The sequence below is a fragment of the Salvelinus sp. IW2-2015 genome, linkage group LG24, assembly GCF_002910315.2.
Source record: "Salvelinus sp. IW2-2015 linkage group LG24, ASM291031v2, whole genome shotgun sequence".
NCBI lineage: Eukaryota > Metazoa > Chordata > Actinopteri > Salmoniformes > Salmonidae > Salvelinus > Salvelinus sp. IW2-2015.
The window spans coordinates 5,552,858-5,571,852 of NC_036864.1; the positions used below are offsets into that span (position 1 = coordinate 5,552,858).

Genomic DNA, 18,995 nt, shown 5'->3' on the forward strand with positions numbered 1-18,995 from the left:
AACCTCGTTAAAAGAAGAATGCGAGTCTAAGCCCCAATGGCTGACAAAGATGTTTTGTGAGTCATAGAGGAGTGTTTTGACGGAGGCTCCTTACGCACCGCTCGAGCAGTGAGCACTTGCCTCAGGCGGGAGAAACTTTGTTGCGGGCTGGAGAAAAGAAGAGGAGAAGCATCAGGGATAGTCGCAGTACTACAGGGGTGGGAATATTAGAAATGTTGGACGGGCAAGGAGGCATGGCTGAGTCAATAGAATCCTGACTTGAATGAAGTGGTGATTAAAGAGCTCAGCCAATGTGCTTATTGTCAGTCAACAACAATATCAACATTAAGGACATGGGCAGCTGTGAGGAGGAGGGTTATTCTCCAGGTCTTAAAAACCGTTTTCCAGAACTTCTTGGGGTTAGACCCAAAGAGAGAGAACTGCTCCTTAAAGTAAAATAACTTTGGCCTCCGGATAGCCTGAGTGCACTATTTTCTATTTACTGAACGAGAGCCAGTCAGCCTGAGTATGCGTAGTCCGGCGGCAGCTTTCGCCAAATGCAATTCTTGAGGTGGAAGTATAACTTTGGCATGATACAGTCAAACCAGGGAGGAACCTATTTGTTACAATACCACTGACTATCAAAAAGGAAGGTCCAATTGTCTTCGACAGAGGGGATCAAGCTGATTCTATACCATTTTACAGAGGCCAGTTCATGAAAGAAGGCTTGATCATTAAAGTTTTTTAGCAAGCGTTATGACAAATAGGACAGGTCGTTCACTGAGCATCCATAGGAAACACAGGCTGTAAAACAGTGATCACTAAGGTCATTACAGAAAAACACCAGACTGATACCTATCAGGATTATTTTTGAGGATAACATAGAGGAGAGTAGCCTTTTCTGGGTGTTTGGAGTCATATCTTTGTGGATTGGGTATAATCGGAGAAAGATTTAGGGAGTCCCATTGCTTTAGGACTTGGTCAGGTGGTTTAAGCATGACCCAGTTTTCGTCACAAGCAGGACACATTCAGACTTAGTGTAAGAAGCCAGGAGAGAGCTTAGGCAGGTAGGGTACAGGCCGGTGCTGATGGAGGACGAAGCACCCAGCAACAGTCAACAAAGGTATTTGAAAAGTTTAATGCTTAAAACCAGCTAATGAAATTGTTTGGGGACAGACTTGGTGGAGACAACCGAGCACTGAAGGTGATCCTTGGTAAAGATTGCCACTCCTCCCTTTGAGATCTGTCTTGCCGAAAAACATTATAACCAGAAAGGTTAACATCAGTATTCAAAAACACTCTTCCTTACCAGGTCTCAGTAATGACCAACACATCTGGATTGGAGCTGTCAACCCACACTTTCAATTTACCCATTTTAGGTAATCATCTTCTAGTGTTAAGCGGCACAGTAACCAAGCTTTTAGGAGAGCAGCAATAAGTGAAGCAGAGATCAGAGCACAAGTGCACATATGGGGCTAGCAAACTAGATGCGCCAGGGTGTACATGCACATTTCCAGATATCATCTACAGTAATACAATCAAGGCACGGCAGAGGACATGGAGCTCTGCAGTGCTGATTTTTACATCTGAATGTAATCAGATGGCAACAGATCATATTGTACAGCAATTTCATCAGTAAAATGGAATACAAAGCCGGCGATAGGTGGTTAGAATAGGATGGGAGGCCAAAAGTCTGTGTAACCAGTAGAGAGTCAGAGTTCCGTGGGTGGGAACAAACATAGTTGTCACACGGTTGGGTAAAGAAAGTTTGTTAGTCAAACAAAGTATGCAGGTGTCATGAGAAAAATAACAAAATAGCAAAATGAACAAGAAAAAAAATTGATCTATAATGACTTGGGTCTAGCCTTGTAAGTTCAGAGTCACTCTCCCCAACAGTGCGGTAGTGCTGGAGGTGAGCGAAAGCTGGGATAGAGGGGTGAGTGGGATGGGGGTACCAGACAAGGGGAGACAGGCCAGGGCAGACGGTGAACAGATGCCAGGTGGAATCAAGCAGCAGTTCGGCAGCGCAACGGGAGTAGGCGTCACACTCACACTTGAGCAGATGCTTTCTTATTTATTTCTAGAGGCAGATTCTTGTAGAAAATGCCAGTGAATGATCTCTGAACAGCAGGAGGGGCTTCAAAGATGCTTCAAAGACTTCCACTTGTTGACGCAAAGGCCTCGACACCCTTTACTTCACATCTTAGTGCTAATTGCATTTGTATCTGCTCTGTCCTTGCAAGCCTGGGAGCCTTAACTCAGCATTCAGTCCCATTAAAGTAAAATATATCATTGTAATGAACTTTATTTTTATTGCATTTTTTCTTCTTGGCTTTCAAAATAGCATCAGACCAAACACTACTCATTCAGTTCCAGGTTGGATGGTGTCCTTAGGTCTCTTCTGTTTCTTTGCTAGAGTACCCACCGTATAGCTTGGAAAAAGAAAACCTTGGAAACAGTTCATTTTGGTCAAAATGAGGTTGTAGGTTTGGAGTTTTGATCTGGAGCGAAGGCATGCTGTGGAGGGTAGCATCCTGCATATGTACCTGCCGAAAAATCCAACAGTTGATCTAACTCAATCTATCCTTTTGTTAAAGGATGGCAGTTTTAACAGTCACAACATTCCCGTCTTCCTCCTCCTGCAGGAAATGTTTCTGCAAGCCTGGAATGCTGCTCATCATTTGTCCATGTACTCAAAACAATTTCTTTCATTTAATGTGTCAGCCCAGAGTCAGAACTCTTGTCAAACAAGTCTGTCTCTAACTAAAAAGACAGCTAGGGGATGTGCTAAAAAACTGTTACCAATATGAACACAGACAAATAATTGATGACTCTTCCTCATAGATCTTATTTTTTAAGGATGATACAATCCTATTAGGCCTATGCATATGCTGGTATGGCAGTGCACACAAATCATGGTCTCCTATTAATGTGTATACGTCCCAGCTAGACATTTGGTTCCTTGGAAGTTGTGGAACGTATGTTTTTGGTTCATTTTGACTAGTAAAATGAGAAGTTCTTTAAAACATTCTGAGAAGCAGAAGTGAACATTTCGCCTGTTCTGGGAATGTTTATTTTAGGTTGCAGAGGAGGTTCTGAGAACGTTTTATTCTGGGCCTTTAAAGTTTTCCTGAGAGGTTTGAAAATGCTCTGAGAACGGAAATGGCGGTCATTTGAGGTTTTTGACATAACTTTCTAAACTTTCAACTGGATTTTTAATAACACTGATAGCTTAGGTTAACTTTTTTTGAATTCCAAGCACAGATAAGACACATAGAAATGTATTACTTAGGCATTATCATGCAAACACATTTGGTTTTTATTGTTACACACAGGCATCAGTGAGATGTTAACCTATAAGCTTCTGTTGTCTATCCATGGAATTAGTCCACTGCGTCACAAAGATGGAGCTAGCATGCAATGTTTTTTTAGGCATACAAGCTGTTCATTTTGGTCTATTCAAACAGACCCCCATTTCAAGAAAGCACACACTCATTAAGATAGGCATGGCCAATTAGTGGGCTTGGCAAACACACTTGGACACACTTACAATATAGTTTTGTTGATGCTGAGAACGGAACGCATATGTTTTTAAATTAAATTCTTAGAGCGTTCTCTGAACATTACTAAATTATTCTTGTGGTTTTTATGGAAAGTGTTCTTAACATTTGAGAATGGAATGTATGCTTTTATAACATTCTTTAGAACGTTCTCTGAACGTTACTAAAGTTTTCTTGTGTTTTTTATGGAAAGTTTTCTTAAAAGATCTCGGAACAATTTGAGAACATGACTTTAAATAAAAAACCATTTGAATATCTGTATGAACGTTATGCTGAAGTACTGAAATTTAGACAGAAGAACGTTGTTTCTTGAGCTTCTGGAACAATTAGAACATTCCAGTTGGAGAACGTTCCTAGAACAGTATCATTTTGAACTTTTAGGAAACATTCTGTAACGTTATGAAATACCAAGAAAATCTCTTTTTTTGTCAAGTTCCTTAATGTACTGAGAATGTTCCAAAGCCAAGCAACTATTCGACCATCATCCCAGAAAGGTTGTATGCCAAACAACCATGAGACCAACCACTCTCACAAGCTCTAAGAAACATATGGTTGTCGAACTTTATGTGCTAGCTGGGATGTGTATACATCCCCTGTAGGCTACTAGGCTACTGCAGATGTTTTGCACAATAACTGATATCGAACAAATAGACATCAGAATAGTTTCAACCCAAAATATTATGTTAAACCATGGAGAAAGAGGTGGTGGTGTCAGTATACGCTGATATTGCTATGTGTAATTATGATAATAAATATATAATCGAGTGGGCGTCATCGGGCGTGTTGGCTGCCAGCGGCGTAGTCAGGAGGCAGGATCTGATCGATGCGGAGTGACAGATCAGGGTTAGCCGCCAGGGGAGTGCATTTTCCTCACAGTCTCCCGAGAACCCAGCTCACCGCGGTGCTCCACGGAGCGGACAGAGAGAGCCAGCCAGAGCGCGCCTATCTTCTCTCGTCTTTGCAGCTGTGTAACAACACACAGCAGCAGCAGCCTGTGAGACTCTCAGCCCGACCCACCACAGCCAGTGCAAGCCTGTCGGCTCACAAGGGAAAGTCCGGTGATCTGCTGTTTATGGAGATGAGATGCATGTGACCATGTTGTCGCTGTAATATGAGTTTGCTAGCGGCATGTGGTGCATGAGACTTGCAGGATATCTAGTTCGTAAGCATGGCTGGCGCTTCTACTTGACAAAATACATCTCACATGAGGTGGCGAGGCGTGCACAGAACAACAGCACCGGCGAGACCAAACCCAGTGCGCTGAATTTAGATATGAGCTAAAGTTTGCAAACATTATAAGATTTTGGACTAACATTGAGTGTTTACGTGTTGTAATTTTTGTCGTTATGGGTGTAGACTGAAGGTACGGAGCTTATTTCTCACAGAGATAAAGGCTCTGGCGATTAATCTGGCAGTGTCCACCTTCCGTTTTGCCATTTTTGATGGGTATCTGAAAGTTAATTTTACTGTGATGCTGACGACTGCTGTGCCAATAAATATTGAAATGAAGCAGCCTACTGCTCGGTGCGTCACCGTTGCATTGTGGGAAATGTAGTATTGGTGCGTGTAAAAGATCTGCGGGCTGCCGGCTTGCTGCGGTCTGCGGGCCGGTTCTAATAATAAATCAAGATCATCCCAGGGGCCGTAAAAAACCTTCTCGCGGGCCGGATGTGGCCCGCGGGCCTTGACTCTGACATATGTGGTCTAAACCATCTGACAAAGATGTTTTTTGAGGTCAAGTTTAAGGAGCTCCTTTAGCACCTCGGACTCAGCGACTGCCTGCAGGGAGAAACTTTGTTGCGGGGCTGGAGAAAAAGAAGGAGAAGCATCAGGGATAGTCGCTTTACAAGGGGTGGGATATTAGGAAATGTTGGACGGGCAAGGAGGCATGGCTGAGTCAAATAGGAATCCTGACTGAATGAAGTGGTGATTAAAGAGCTCAGCCATGTGCTTATTGTCAGTAACAACCAAATAATCAACATTAAGGGACATGGGCAGCGGTGAGGAGGAGGGTTTATTCTCCAGGTCTTAAACCGTTTTCCAGAACTTCTTGGGGTTAGACCCAAAGAGAGAGAACTGCTCCTTAAAGTAAATAACTTTGGCCTTCCGGATAGCCTGAGTGCACTTATTTCTCATTTACCTGAACGAGAGCCAGTCAGCCTYAGTATGCGTGTGCCGAGCCTTTCGCCAAATGCAATTCTTGAGGTGGAGTAACTTTGCATGATCACYGTCGAACCAGGMGAGGAACCTYTTTGTTAACAATACCACTGAACATATCAAAAAAGAAGGTCCAATTGTCTTCGACAGAGGGGATCAAGCTGATTCTATACCATTTTACAGAGGCCAGTTCATGAAGGAAGGCTTGATCATTAAAGTTTTTTAGCAAGCGTCTATGACAAATCAGGACAGGTCGTTTCACTGAGCATCCATTAGGAACACAGGCTGTAAAACAGTGATCACTAAGGTCATTACAGAAAACACCAGACTGATACCTATCAGGATTATTTTTGAGGATAACATAGAGGAGAGTAGCCTTTTCTGGGTGTTTGGAGTCATATCTTGTGGGATTGGTAATAATCMGAGAAAGATTTAGGGAGTCCCATTGCTTTAGGACTTGGTCAGGTGGTTTAAGCATGACCCAGTTTACGTCACCAAGCAGGACACATTCAGACTTAGTGTAAGAAGCCAGGAGAGAGCTTAGGGCAGGTAGGGTACAGGCCGGTGCTGATGGAGGACGATAGCACCCAGCAACAGTCAACAAAGAGCTATTTGATAGTTTAATGCTTAAAACCAGCTAATGAAATTGTTTGGGGACAGACTTGGTGGAGACAACCGAGCACTGAAGGTGATCCTTGGTAAAGATTGCCACTCCTCCGACCTTTGGAAGATCTGTCTTGCCGAAAAACATTATAACCAGAAAGATTAACATCAGTATTCAAAACACTCTTCCTTAACCAGGTCTCAGTAATGACCAACACATCTGGATTGGAGCTGTCAACCCACACTTTCAATTTACCCATTTTAGGTAATCAMCTTCTAGTGTTAACGCGCACATAACCCAAGCTTTTACGAGAGCAGCAATCAGTGAAGCAGAGATCAGAGCACAAGTCAGAATTGGGGCTAGCAACASTAGATGCGCCAGGGTGTACATGCACATTTCCAGATATCATSTACAGTAATACAATCAAGGCACGGCAGAGGACATGGYGAGCTCTGCAGTGCTGATMTTTTACATCTGAATGTGKATCAGATGGCAACAAGATCATATTGTACAGCAATTTCATCAGGTAAKATGYATACAAAGCCGGCGATAGSTGGTTYGAATAYGATGGGAGGCCAAAAGTCTGTGTAACCAGTAGAGAGTCAGAGTRCCGTGGGTGGGAACAAACATAGTCTGTCACACGGTTGGGTAAAGAAAGTTTGTAGTCAACAAAGTATGCAGGTGTCATGAGAAAAATAACAAAATAGCAAAATGAACAAMAWWWWWWWTTMATCTATAATGACTTGGGTCTAGCCATTGTAAGTTCAGAGTCACTCTCCCCAACAGTGCGRGAGTGCTGGAGGTGAGCGAAAGCTCGGGATAGAGGGGTGAGTGGGATGGGGGTACCAGACAAGGGGAGACAGGCCAGGGCAGACGGTGAACAGATCGCCAGGTGGAATCCAAGCAGCAGTTCAGCAGGCAACGGGAGTAGGCGTCACACCCACTTGYGAGAAGCTTTTATTTCTAGAGGCAGATTTCTTGTAGAAAATGCCAGTGAATGATCTCTGAACAGCAGGAGGGGGCTTCAAAGGATGCTTCAAAGACTCCTGCCACTTGTTGGGACCAAAGGCCTCGACACCCTTTACTTCACATCTTAGTGCTAATTGKATTTGTATCTGSTCTGTCCTTGCAAGCCTGGGAGCCTTAACTCAGCATTCAGTCCCCATTAAGTAAAATATATCATTGTAATGAACTTTATTTTTATTGCATTTTTTTCTTCTTGGCTTTCAAAATAGCATCAGACCAAACACTACTCACTCAGTTCCAGGTTGGATGGTGTCCTTAGGTCTCTTCTGTTTSTTTGCTAGAGTACCCACCGTATAGCTTGGAAAAAGAAAACCTTGGAAACAGTTCATTTTGGTCAAAATGAGGTTGTAGGTTTGGAGTTTTGATCTGGAGCGAAGGCCATGCTGTGGAGGGTAGCATCCTGCATATGTACCTGCCGAAAAATCCAAGTTTATCCAACTCCAAATCTATCCTTTTGTTAAAAGGATGGCCAGTTTTAACAGTCACAACATTCCCGTCTTCCCTCCTCCTGCAGGAAATGTTTCTGCAAGCCTGGACATGCTCCATCTTGTCCATGTACTCAAAACAATTTCTTTCCATTTAATGTGTCAGCCCAGAGTCAGAACTCTTGTCAAACAAGTCTGTTCTCTAACTAAAAAGACAGCTAGGGGATGTGCTAAAAAACTGTTACCAATATGAACACAGACAAAATAATTGAATGACTCTTCCTGATAGTATTATTTTTAAGGGATGATACATATCCTATTAGGCCTATGCATATGCATGGTATGGCAGTGCACACAAATCATGGTCTCCTATTAATTGTGTATACGTCCCAGCTAGCACATTTGGTTCCTTGGAAGTTGTGGGAACGTATGTTTTTGGTTTCATTTGACTAGTAAAATGAGAAGTTCTTTAAACATTCTGAGAACAGAAGTGAACATTTCGCCTGTTCTGGGAATGTTTATTTTTAGGTTGCAGGGAGGTTCTGAGAACGTTTTATTCTGGGTCCTTTAAAGTTTTCCTGAGAGGTTTGAAAAATGCTCTGAGAACGGAAATTGGCGGTCATTTGGAGGTTTTTGAATAACTTTCTTAAAACTTTCACTGGATGTTTTAATAACACTGATAGCTTAGGTTAACTTTTTTTGAATTCCAAGCACAGATAAGACACATAGAAATGTATATACTTAGGCATTAATCATGCAAACACATTTGGTTTTTATTGTTACACACGGCATCAGTGAGATGTTAACCTATAAGCTTCTGTTGTCTATCCATGGAATTAGTCCACTGCGTCACAAAGATGGAGCTAGCATGCAATGTTTTTTAGGCATACAAAGCTGTTCATTTTGGTCTATTCAAACAGACCCCATTTCAAAGAAAGCACACACTCATTAAGATCAGGCATGGCCAATTAGTGGGCTTGGCCAACACACTTGGACACACTTAACAATATAGTTTTGTTGATGCTGAGAACGGAACGCATATGTTTTTAAATTAAATTCTTAGAGCGTTCTCTGAACATTACTAAATTATTCTTGTGGTTTTTATGGAAAGTGTTCTTAACATTTGAGAATGGAATGTATGCTTTTTAAATAACATTCTTAGAACGTTCTCTGAACGTTACTAAAGTTTTCTTGTGGTTTTTATGGAAAGTGTTCTTAACATTTGAGAATGGAATGTATGCTTTTTAAATAACATTCTTAGAACGTTCTCTGAACGTTACTAAAGTTTTCTTGTGGTTTTTATGGAAAGTGTTCTTAACATTTGAGAATGGAATGTATGCTTTTTAAATAACATTCTTAGAACGTTCTCTGAACGTTACTAAAGTTTTCTTGTGTTTTTTATGGAAAGTTTTCTTAAAGATCTCGGGAACAATTTGAGAACATGACTTTAAATAAAACCATTTGAATATCTGTATGAAACGTTATGCTGAAGTACTGAAATTTAGACAGAAGAACGTTGTTTCTTGAGCTTCTTGGAACAATTTGAGAACATTCCAGTTGGAGAACGTTCCTAGAACAGTATCATGTTTGAACTTTTAGGAAACATTCTGTTAACGTTATGAAATACCAAGAAAATCTTCTTTTTTTGTCAAGTTCCTTAAATGTACTGAGAATGTTCCAAAGCCAAGCAACTATTCGACACCATTCCCAGAAAGGTTGTATGCCAAACAACCATAGGACAACCACCCTCTCACCAAGCTCTAAGAAACATATGGTTGTCGAACTTTATGTGCTAGCTGGGATGTGTATACATACCCTGTAGGCTACTAGGCTACTGCAGATGTTTTGCACAATAACTGATATCGAACAAATAGACATCAGAATAGTTTCAACCCAAAATATTATGTTAAACCATGGAGAAAGAGGTGGTGGTGTCAGTATACGCTGATATTGCTATGTGTAATTATGATAATAATATATTTATCGAGTGGGCGTCATCGGGCGTGGTTGGCTGRCAGCGGCGGTAGTCAGGAGGCAGGATCTGATCGATGCGGAGTGACAGATCAGGGTTAGCCGCKAGGGGAGTGCATTTTCCTCCACAGTCCTCCCCGAGACACCCAGCTCACCGCGGTGCTCCACGGAGCGGACAGAGAGAGCCAGCCAGAGCCGCGCCTATCTTCTCTCGTTCTRTCGCAGCTGTGTAACAAACACACAGCAGCAGCAGTCTGTGAGACTCTCAGCCCGACCCAACCACAGCCAGTGCAGCCTGTTCGGCTCACAAGGGAAAGTCCGGTGATCTGCTGTTTATGGAGATGAGATGCATGTGACCATGTTGTCGCTGTAATATGAGTTTGCTAGCGGCATGTGGTGCCATGAGGACCTTGCAGGGATATCTAGTTCGGTAAGGCATGGCGCTTTCTACTTGACAAAATACATCTCACATGAGGTGGCGGCWGGCGTGCACAGAACAACAGCACGGCGGAGACCAAACCCAGTGCGCTGAATTTAGATATGAGCTAAAAGTTTGCAAACATTATAAGATGTTTGGGATCTACATTGAGTGTTTACGTTTAGTGTAATTTTTGTCGTTATGGGTGTAGACTGAACGGGAGRTTATTCTCTTCACCGAGATAACGATGGCTTTCTGAGGAGGATATCTCTGTCTGCGCTATGATCTGGACCATGCGGACTCTGATGCTGAGGACGCTGTGTGTGTTGRTGGGGAATGCACATGTCTRATCTCTCAGAAATAATGGCGACATACGAACTAGAGAAACTGCGGGGGGTTATTATGGGCTTAACGCCACAGCAACACACAGGACCGCTCACACAGCCATCAGAGAAGGTCCCCAAAACACAGTTTACAACAGCARTCGCTCCGGGGGACACGCTACAGGTACGTCCTACTCCAAACAAAATATTCAAACATGGATTGAAAAGATTCATTCTACTTCTGTGAGAAGGACGCGCGTAATTGCGGATGAAACAAAACATAGGCATGTGGGATTAAAACAACACCAGTCCAACAGAACACTAACACTGGGGGATTACTCTGCGACCCCACATAGGGACCTGGTGCGCCGCCACAAGAGGAGAAAGTTGAATAGGGAGATTGGCGCAGCCGCTGCCATGGGGACGGCAGGTGGATACAATATCACTAAGCCCCCAGCAATGGGCCAGCAGCGCGGGGGACAACTGGACAGCGACAGACGCAAGAGAGGCACAAAAGACGAGCAGAAGAAGGCGTTTAAGAGGGTGAGAAAAGTGTTGAACAAAAGCTCAATGGCTTTATCTCAGTCGCACAGCGCAGTGGGCGGGCTGGACCCCCCTCTCTCTCCATGGGAACCAATACCCAAGCCCCTAGCTCTCACCTCTACCGACCTACCCCTCGACTTCTTCACCAGGAAAAACGAGATGTTTACTTACCGGGAGGAAAACCCATGGGATGCCACTCCAATGACCCCTCCCAACACAGCAGATTTTGGAAGCGAAATCAAAAACCCATTTTACCCAGTGACAAGTGAAACCTTTGGAGCTTATGCTATCACGGGCGTTGCTGCCATCATTTTCCTGGCRGGGATAGCAGGGAACATAGCCATACTGTGCATCGTGTGTCAGAACTACTATATGAAGAGTATCTCCAACTCTCTCATAGCTAACCTGGCCATCTGGGATTTTGTAGTCGTCTTCTTTTGTCTGCCCCTCGTCATTTTCCARGAGTTGACTAAGTCCTGGCTACTGGGAGATTTCACCTGTAAAATCGTGCCATATTTGGAGGTATTCTATTATGTTKTATTTTATTATATTCTACTACAGATTGTCTCCTATATTGGWGGCTGATGGGGCAACTGCACATTTCTCTTTGCATAGGCACAATTTCAAGTAGTATTGCATTGTCTAGTACACATTTATAATACAGTATTGTCATATTCAGAACAAGTTGGGATAGAAAAGTCTATCACAGTGAACATGACACTAATCCATTTCACCCTAACAGGGGATTAGCCATCCTCGGCACAATAATAAACAAGATGAGTTCCCACCAAACTCAGATGTCACCTCAGCTATTGTGACACCCAGCGTGACACTGCAACATACACCTGCTGGCTGCTGGATGGAAGTGGCATCCCCTCCTCCTCCCTCACCTCATGACACCCACACACTTAATCCTTCCCTCTATCTCTCCCTCATGTTCTCCCACTTCTGTCTCTCTCTCTCTCTCTTCTCTTCTCTCTTCTTCTTCTCTCTCTCTCTCTCTCTCTCTCTCTCTCTCTCTCTCTCTCTGTGCAGTCATGCCTTTACTTTGTAACATTGGGTTAAAACCCGTTTGTTATTTCCAAAACTCCTAATCTCATTGTACAGTGTAGTGGTGAAACTGGTGAATGGTATTTGGTTTCTGCTGCAGAGAAACATAACTTCTAAGTAGAGCTAGGTGGGCGGTGAGGAGCGCTTGAAGAAGGTGTGTGTGTGTGTGTGTGTTGTGTGTGTGTGTGTGTGTGGGTGTGTGTGTGTGTGTGTGTGTGGGTGTGTGTGTGTGGTGTGTGTGTGTGTGTGTTGTGTGTGTGTGTGTGTGTGTGGTGTGTTGTGTGTTGTGGTTGGTTTCGGTGCATGTGGGTGAGTGCGTGCAGGCACGTTTGTGAATTTTAAACATGCATGGCCCATAGTGCCTGCGTGCGTCAGTGCACGCGTGTGTGTCGTCCGGCCATGCGTGTGCATGTGTGTGTCCGTGCGTGTCCTCAGCCCAGTGCAGTGCTGAGTTGACCCACTGTGACTGTATGTGGATTAAGTGGGGAGTAAAGTCACTCCGCAGGCAGGATGTGGGAGAGAACAGTCCACTGGGAGGAGAGGAAGCCTCGGGCTGCATTGCCCACTGACTCAGGACCACACACCCACACACAGATGTGTGTGCAGACACAATCAGACAGACTCACAGACGAAGACACACGTACGCACGTACATGACCACACAGCTAACATGGTGACGATAATGCATTAGATACAGACAGCTAGGAGAGGAGGAGAGATGCTACAGTTTTCCACTGAGACATGGACAGTCCCTCTGACACTGATGGGAGGATCTCTCTGTGGTGTGTGTATGTGTGTGCGTGGCTTCTGTGGCCTGCTCATGTGGTGTGTGTGAGTGTGTGTATGTAATCAAGTCTCCAGTGATGTGCAGAGCTCTAACATGCTGACCACACTGCTCGCAAGCGCCAACAAGCGTCTGCGTTGCCAAGCGCCAACAAGCGTCTGCGTTGCCAAGCACCAACAAGCGTCTGCGTTGCCAAGCGCCAAAATAGAAGTCAGTTCTATTTGTGCCGCTGAACGCGGTGCAAGTCCTGCCTCCCCCATCTCCTCATTGGTTTATWGAAGCATATACCCACGTGCCATCTCCTCATTGGTTATACACACGTGGAGGATTGAAAGATGAACTGAGGTCACTCAGTCAGTTATGGTAATAGACCTTGTTATGAAAGTTAGATGCCAATCGCCATATAAAGTTCAAAGAAGAAAAAGCCGGGAAGAAGGAGAGATGACTAGAAACAATTCGGTTGACCGTTTTATGTGTATTAATTGTCGGAGCAGAGGACCTTGTGCATTTCAGCTAGCTAAATTGCCATCAGTGTTAAAGGCTTTTTTGACCTTTCCCCAAGTTAATATACTGTAATTGGTTCAGAGTTTGTTTTGATATTTCAACCAGCGTGTCGTGATCGCGTTTGGTTTGGGAGGAGAAAATCAATCTGCGCACGATGGCGCACGCGCGCGTCCGGTTTGGGCGTGGTGTTAGGAGAGAAGCTGAGTGGAAGAGGCCCTTGTGAGTCATGAGTGTTGTTATATGAATCACATCCCTGGCTAATGTCTGCAGCGTAGCCTATATCAACAGCCAGTAGTGAATAGTAAAGATATRGCTTCTGTAAGTTCAGTGMGAACAGTGAGGCTCAGATAGGCATAGAGGGGTTCTCTCCAGAAGCTTTGTCCACTCTCAGACAGAGAGAGACTGGGAGGCTGAGGTGCTGCTGTCTGCGGGGAGATAAACTCATCCCAGTCTGCTGCAGGGAATAGACGTTAAACTGGGAGCCATTCGGGTCAGAGGTGGAGGACTGCATTGTGATTGGTGTTAATAGCTAGACATTCATCACCCTGACACKCATGTATGTGGGCGCACACTTGCACAGGCTCAATCACACACACATACACAGGCTCAATCTCTCTCACTTATGGACACACATGCACAGAATCTCAAACACACACTAAATCTCACACACACCTAGGCACTCTCTCTCTCTCTTGCTCTCTCTCACACTCACACACACACACGCAGAAACTCTCTCACACACACACGGTAGCAGGGCGTACTGAGATTCCAGATGGGTGGGATGGCCTGCCCTCCACTGATCGTTACCCACAGTGATCCTCTCTGCACACACTCCCACATACACACCACACACTCCCACATACACACCACACACTCCCACATACACACCACACACTCCCACATATACACTTCATCCAACACACATACACACACTCCGCCCAACAGCACATTATCTGTCCCTCTATTACTCATTACTCATGCGGTCTGACCGGCACATACATGATAGTTCATTGGAATATGTGTTAATGATTCAGTGTATATAATTAGTATTTGTAAATAATGGATGATGGGTGATAATTATCCRATTCAGGCTATTGGTTAGCTAGAGGATGAGTAGATGCGTAGTTTMCTGAGAGATATACCACATAGATYGATAACAACATCACAACCCAGAGAGAATCAAACAAAATGATTATAGAAGCAGAAAWGAAATATTGACTTATMTATAACTGTGTGAATCATGTGTATGCACAGCCTGTGTAGAACAAACTGGAATAGAAAATAACTGTAATGTCCWCTTGGTAATAGACATTTACCATGAGCTTCATCTCAACAGTAACCTAGGATAACCGTATCACACACAGAGCTAAAACAGTGAACATTAAATCAGTGTTACAGTTCAGAGGCTACGTCATGGAGTCATAAGAGTGCTCGGGTCCATATTTAGCCCTGTCTGCCAGCTTGTCTCTGTGATGATCCATTCCRTGACTGTACAGAGAGACTGATGATCCCCGTGGCAGAGTGGCAGCCAGGGCCTAGGCTTCTCCTGTTGGAGTTATGGTCTGGGGAAGGGGGGAGAGAGGGAGGGAGGGTCWGACGCAGTCAGCCTGTAACAGACCTGAACTGTAATAGCTTTTTTCTTCAGCTTATTAATGCGCTCAGTGTGTGTGCGTGTGTGTTTGTTTCTGTGTCTGTATGTGTGTGTGTGTGTGTGTGCATTTGTGAGTATTGCACCATTTATTAATAGATAAGAGTCATTACCATGACAGCCGCTCAGGATCCAACATGGCCGCCCGCCGTGGGGCCACCAGTCACTCAGTCGCCATTAAACTCCAATTAATAACATGGGTTTTGAAGGCAACTGCTCAGAGGAGCTTAATCAGGGAATTCGTGGGCCATTATTATACCAGCAACAGGGGAACTTTCTCTATTACCTGCTGTACAAAATAAGTAACTGAGACAGACAATGGTGCTGTACAGACTGTGAGCATGGCCGCAGACATGACAGGGGTCAGGTCTGCCAAATTGGCCTGTTAATCATTATAAAGATGTCAGGCTGTTGTATGAATAATTAGGCTAGCGATAGGAATAATCACGCATACACACACACACACAAACACACACACAGCTTTCAGTTAAGCAACGTTAGCTCCACACTAGCGCCAGCACCATGGCCATTGGCCCATGCCCATATCTTTGATCTACATATATGTACAAAACTAGGCTTGTCCTATTCTGCCCCCTCTCTCTCTCCTGCTCTGTGAGATCTGATCAAAGAATTCACCCGGTCTGTGTGACAGTGTTTAGTTTGACTTGTCTCCAGCCCAGTGTTCAGGCTATGAAATATTCACCATGTTGGCACCTGTGTGAGTGTACAAAGCAGAGTAGGGCTCGAAGGCAGTAACCTGGCACACAGATGCGATGGTGCATGGTTGTCCAGGAAGCAGGAAGCCCTCTCTAGCTGTAATTAAAGCAACCAATCACACTGTATAACCAGCACAGGCTGAAGGTCATCATTAGTCACCATGGAACAGGGATCTTGTTTTCAAGATATAAACCAAGTTTTTTGGTTAAATCAATGTTTCACCAACTCGGTTTTTTTTTGCCAGTTTTACTGTTTTAATATTAACAGGAAAAAATAATGTTATGCTCTTTGAAGTCTACCGGAGCATACTGTACAATAGCATGCAGGTATTTTACTTTCCTTTCATACTTCTCTCTAATGGCTGACCCAGTGTTGTTCTCTTTTGGCTCTAATTCATTAGAACAGTAGCAGCTTTGGCAGAGATCCATAGTTCATGTGTGGTGCTCCTCTCTATCTCTATCTCTGCAGGATGTTACTGTTTAGAAGGCTGTAGCCTCTGTGGCCTCCCAGGGACATCTGGGAAACACTAGTCTAATTAACAGATAGAGAGAAGAAGAGAGGAAGAGAGAGTGGGGAAGGAGAGAGGAGGGAGAACAAGAGAGAGAATGCATGAGAGAGGGTAGAGAGAGAAAGAGATGAGAGGAGGAGAGTGYGGTAACGAGAAGAGGGAGTGGGTGAGAGAAAGAAACCTCCACAGTTTTACTGTTTATGTAGTAAACTGCAGCAGCAGTAATCACAGAGCAGGACCATACAGACCATAGCGTCTGGGTCTGGCTACAGTTCGTTTTCCCTGTAGTAACTGCAGTCAAAGTGATTCCAGATGGAGAGGGATACGTTCCAGGTTCCTTGCTGTGCCTCAGTCTTTCAGACTCGAACCAAGGCATAGCAGAGACTTGGTTCTGAATGAATTGTTTTCCAAGCTTTGAAAGGCTTACAATTTGGCATATTTTTTCAGTTTAATGCGTTCTTTCAATTCAAGGAAAGACTCAGTACAATCCTCTGTCAGATTTCTATGAATTGTGTTGTCATCTTTGTGAAAGTAAAATGAAAAAGGACTATTTGGTGTACACTGTCCGATGAGTCAACATTCTGATGAACCATTTGTCTTTGTGATAAACCATTAACCATTTCRCCCTGTATTTGTCCCCAGGTGGCATCTCTAGGTGTGACCACGTTCACCCTGTGCGCTCTGTGCATTGACCGGTTCCGCGCAGCCACCAATGTCCAGATGTATTACGAGATGATCGAGAACTGCACCTCCACCACAGCCAAGCTCGCCGTCATCTGGATCGGAGCTCTCCTATTGGCTCTCCCTGAGCTCCTGATCCGCCAGCTGGTCACCGAGGACCCCGCCCTCCCAGATGACCCCCCAACGGAGCGCTGCGTGGTCCGCATCTCGACATCGCTCCCAGATACGCTCTACATCCTGGGTCTCACRTACGAGGGCGCGCGGCTCTGGTGGTGCTTCGGCTGTTACTTCTGCCTCCCTACGCTCTTCACCATCGGCTGTTCCCTCGTCACCGCCCGCAAGATCCGCCGCGCRGAGCAGGCCTGCGTCCGCGGCAACAAGAAGCAGATACGCCTGGAAAGTCAGATGAACTGTACCGTCGTGGCGCTCGCCATAGTCTACGGCGCCTGCGTGGTCCCGGAYAACATCTGTAACATCGTATCGGCGTACATGGCGGCGGGCGTGCCGGAGCGGACCATGGCGGTCTTACACCTCCTGTCACAGCTGTTGTTGTTCTGCCGGGCGGCTGTGACGCCTGTGTTGCTCCTGTTGTTATGTCGCCCGCTAGGCAGGGCCTTCCTGGACTGTTGTTGTTGCTGCTGCTGTAACCATGCCCACTCCTCAGGCACGGCTAGTGATGATAATGAACATGAGTGTACCACAGAGCTGGAGCTGTCGCCCTTCAGCACCATACGCAGAGAGCTCAGCATCTACACTCCCYCAGGGTCCAACTGTTAAAACCACTGTTAAAGGTCCAGTGCAGTCAAAAACATGATTTTTCAGTGTTTTATATTCAGTGTATATTTCCACACTGGTTGATATAATACTGTGAAATTGTGAAAATGATGATAATGCCCCTTTAGTATAAGATCCTTTTGAGAAGACCGCCTGAAGTTCATCCTGTTTTGGTGGGATGGAGTTMTGGCCTGCCTGGTGACATCACCAGGTGGTAAATTAGTTAGACCAATAAGAAAGAGAGTTACAAACGTCTCTGTCAAAAACAGCAAGATTTCAGTTTTCCCCTCCCCACTCAGACCATTAACCAGACAATCTGAGCTAAATTCTTGCTGGAGAAATGGTTATTTTCTAAGAAGCTGTTTTTCTTTTTTGACAAGTTACTTCATTATTACCCAAAAATGATATGATATTGAGATAAAAACAGCTGCATTGGAACTTTAAATGACTACACAGCTACTCACCTGCAGGACTCTACCAACATACTAGTACACAGAACTGTACAACGTCACACCTGCAGAGTCAAACTGCTAAGACTGCACACCTTTGCAACTATAGAACMATACAACATTTCACAAGCAGGATCAAACTGCTTGGATTTACATACCTGTACACCAACAGTACAAAACCACAGCAGGCTACTACACAGTTAGCTACACGACTGACAAACTGGGTGCTAGGACCACGCAACTACTGTACAGCATACTATTACACTATTACACAACTACTGTATATAACTACACACTAGCAGGGGAAAAGTGCCAGGACTACACACTATACAACCGCAGGGAGCAAGTAACATCTAAACAGCCATACTGCCGAGACAACTGCACAACAATCCAACTGCACTACAACTCCAATACACATACTGTGCTCCAACCCAGTACACAAACCCAGTGGTCTGAACTGGGACCAGACATGAATGGACAAAGCCAGACACTCGKGACCAGACTACGCTGGACTGTGTTGAGCTGAAATGGACTCAGTGGAGTGGACTAGGCGTGGCTGGGCGGGACTTGGCTGGGATGGAGTGGACTCCGAATAGTTGGCTGGAGTGGACTGGGCTGGACCGGACATACTCACGTCACCCCTCACTCAAACTCTGCACTCACGATTCAGTTCACACACGCCTTACTCACACACTGGGCTGTACATACTGTATACCACACACTCTATCACTCTAGTGAAGGAAAGATATCTAGAGAAGGAAAGAAGGAAGGATATGCAGAAGGAATATAAGGACATTACAAGCATATTGCAATTGTTTTCTTTTAATGCGCATTAATATTACTGTAATCGTCGTAGTTGATTTCTGCATACAACT

General features: G+C 44.6%; 1 pseudogene; it reads left to right on the forward strand.

The window, feature by feature from the left end:
- The first annotated feature begins 9,785 nt into the window (after positions 1-9,785).
- On the forward strand, positions 9,786-18,395 carry LOC111951483 (prosaposin receptor GPR37-like; annotated as a pseudogene).
- The last annotated feature ends 600 nt before the right edge of the window (positions 18,396-18,995 follow it).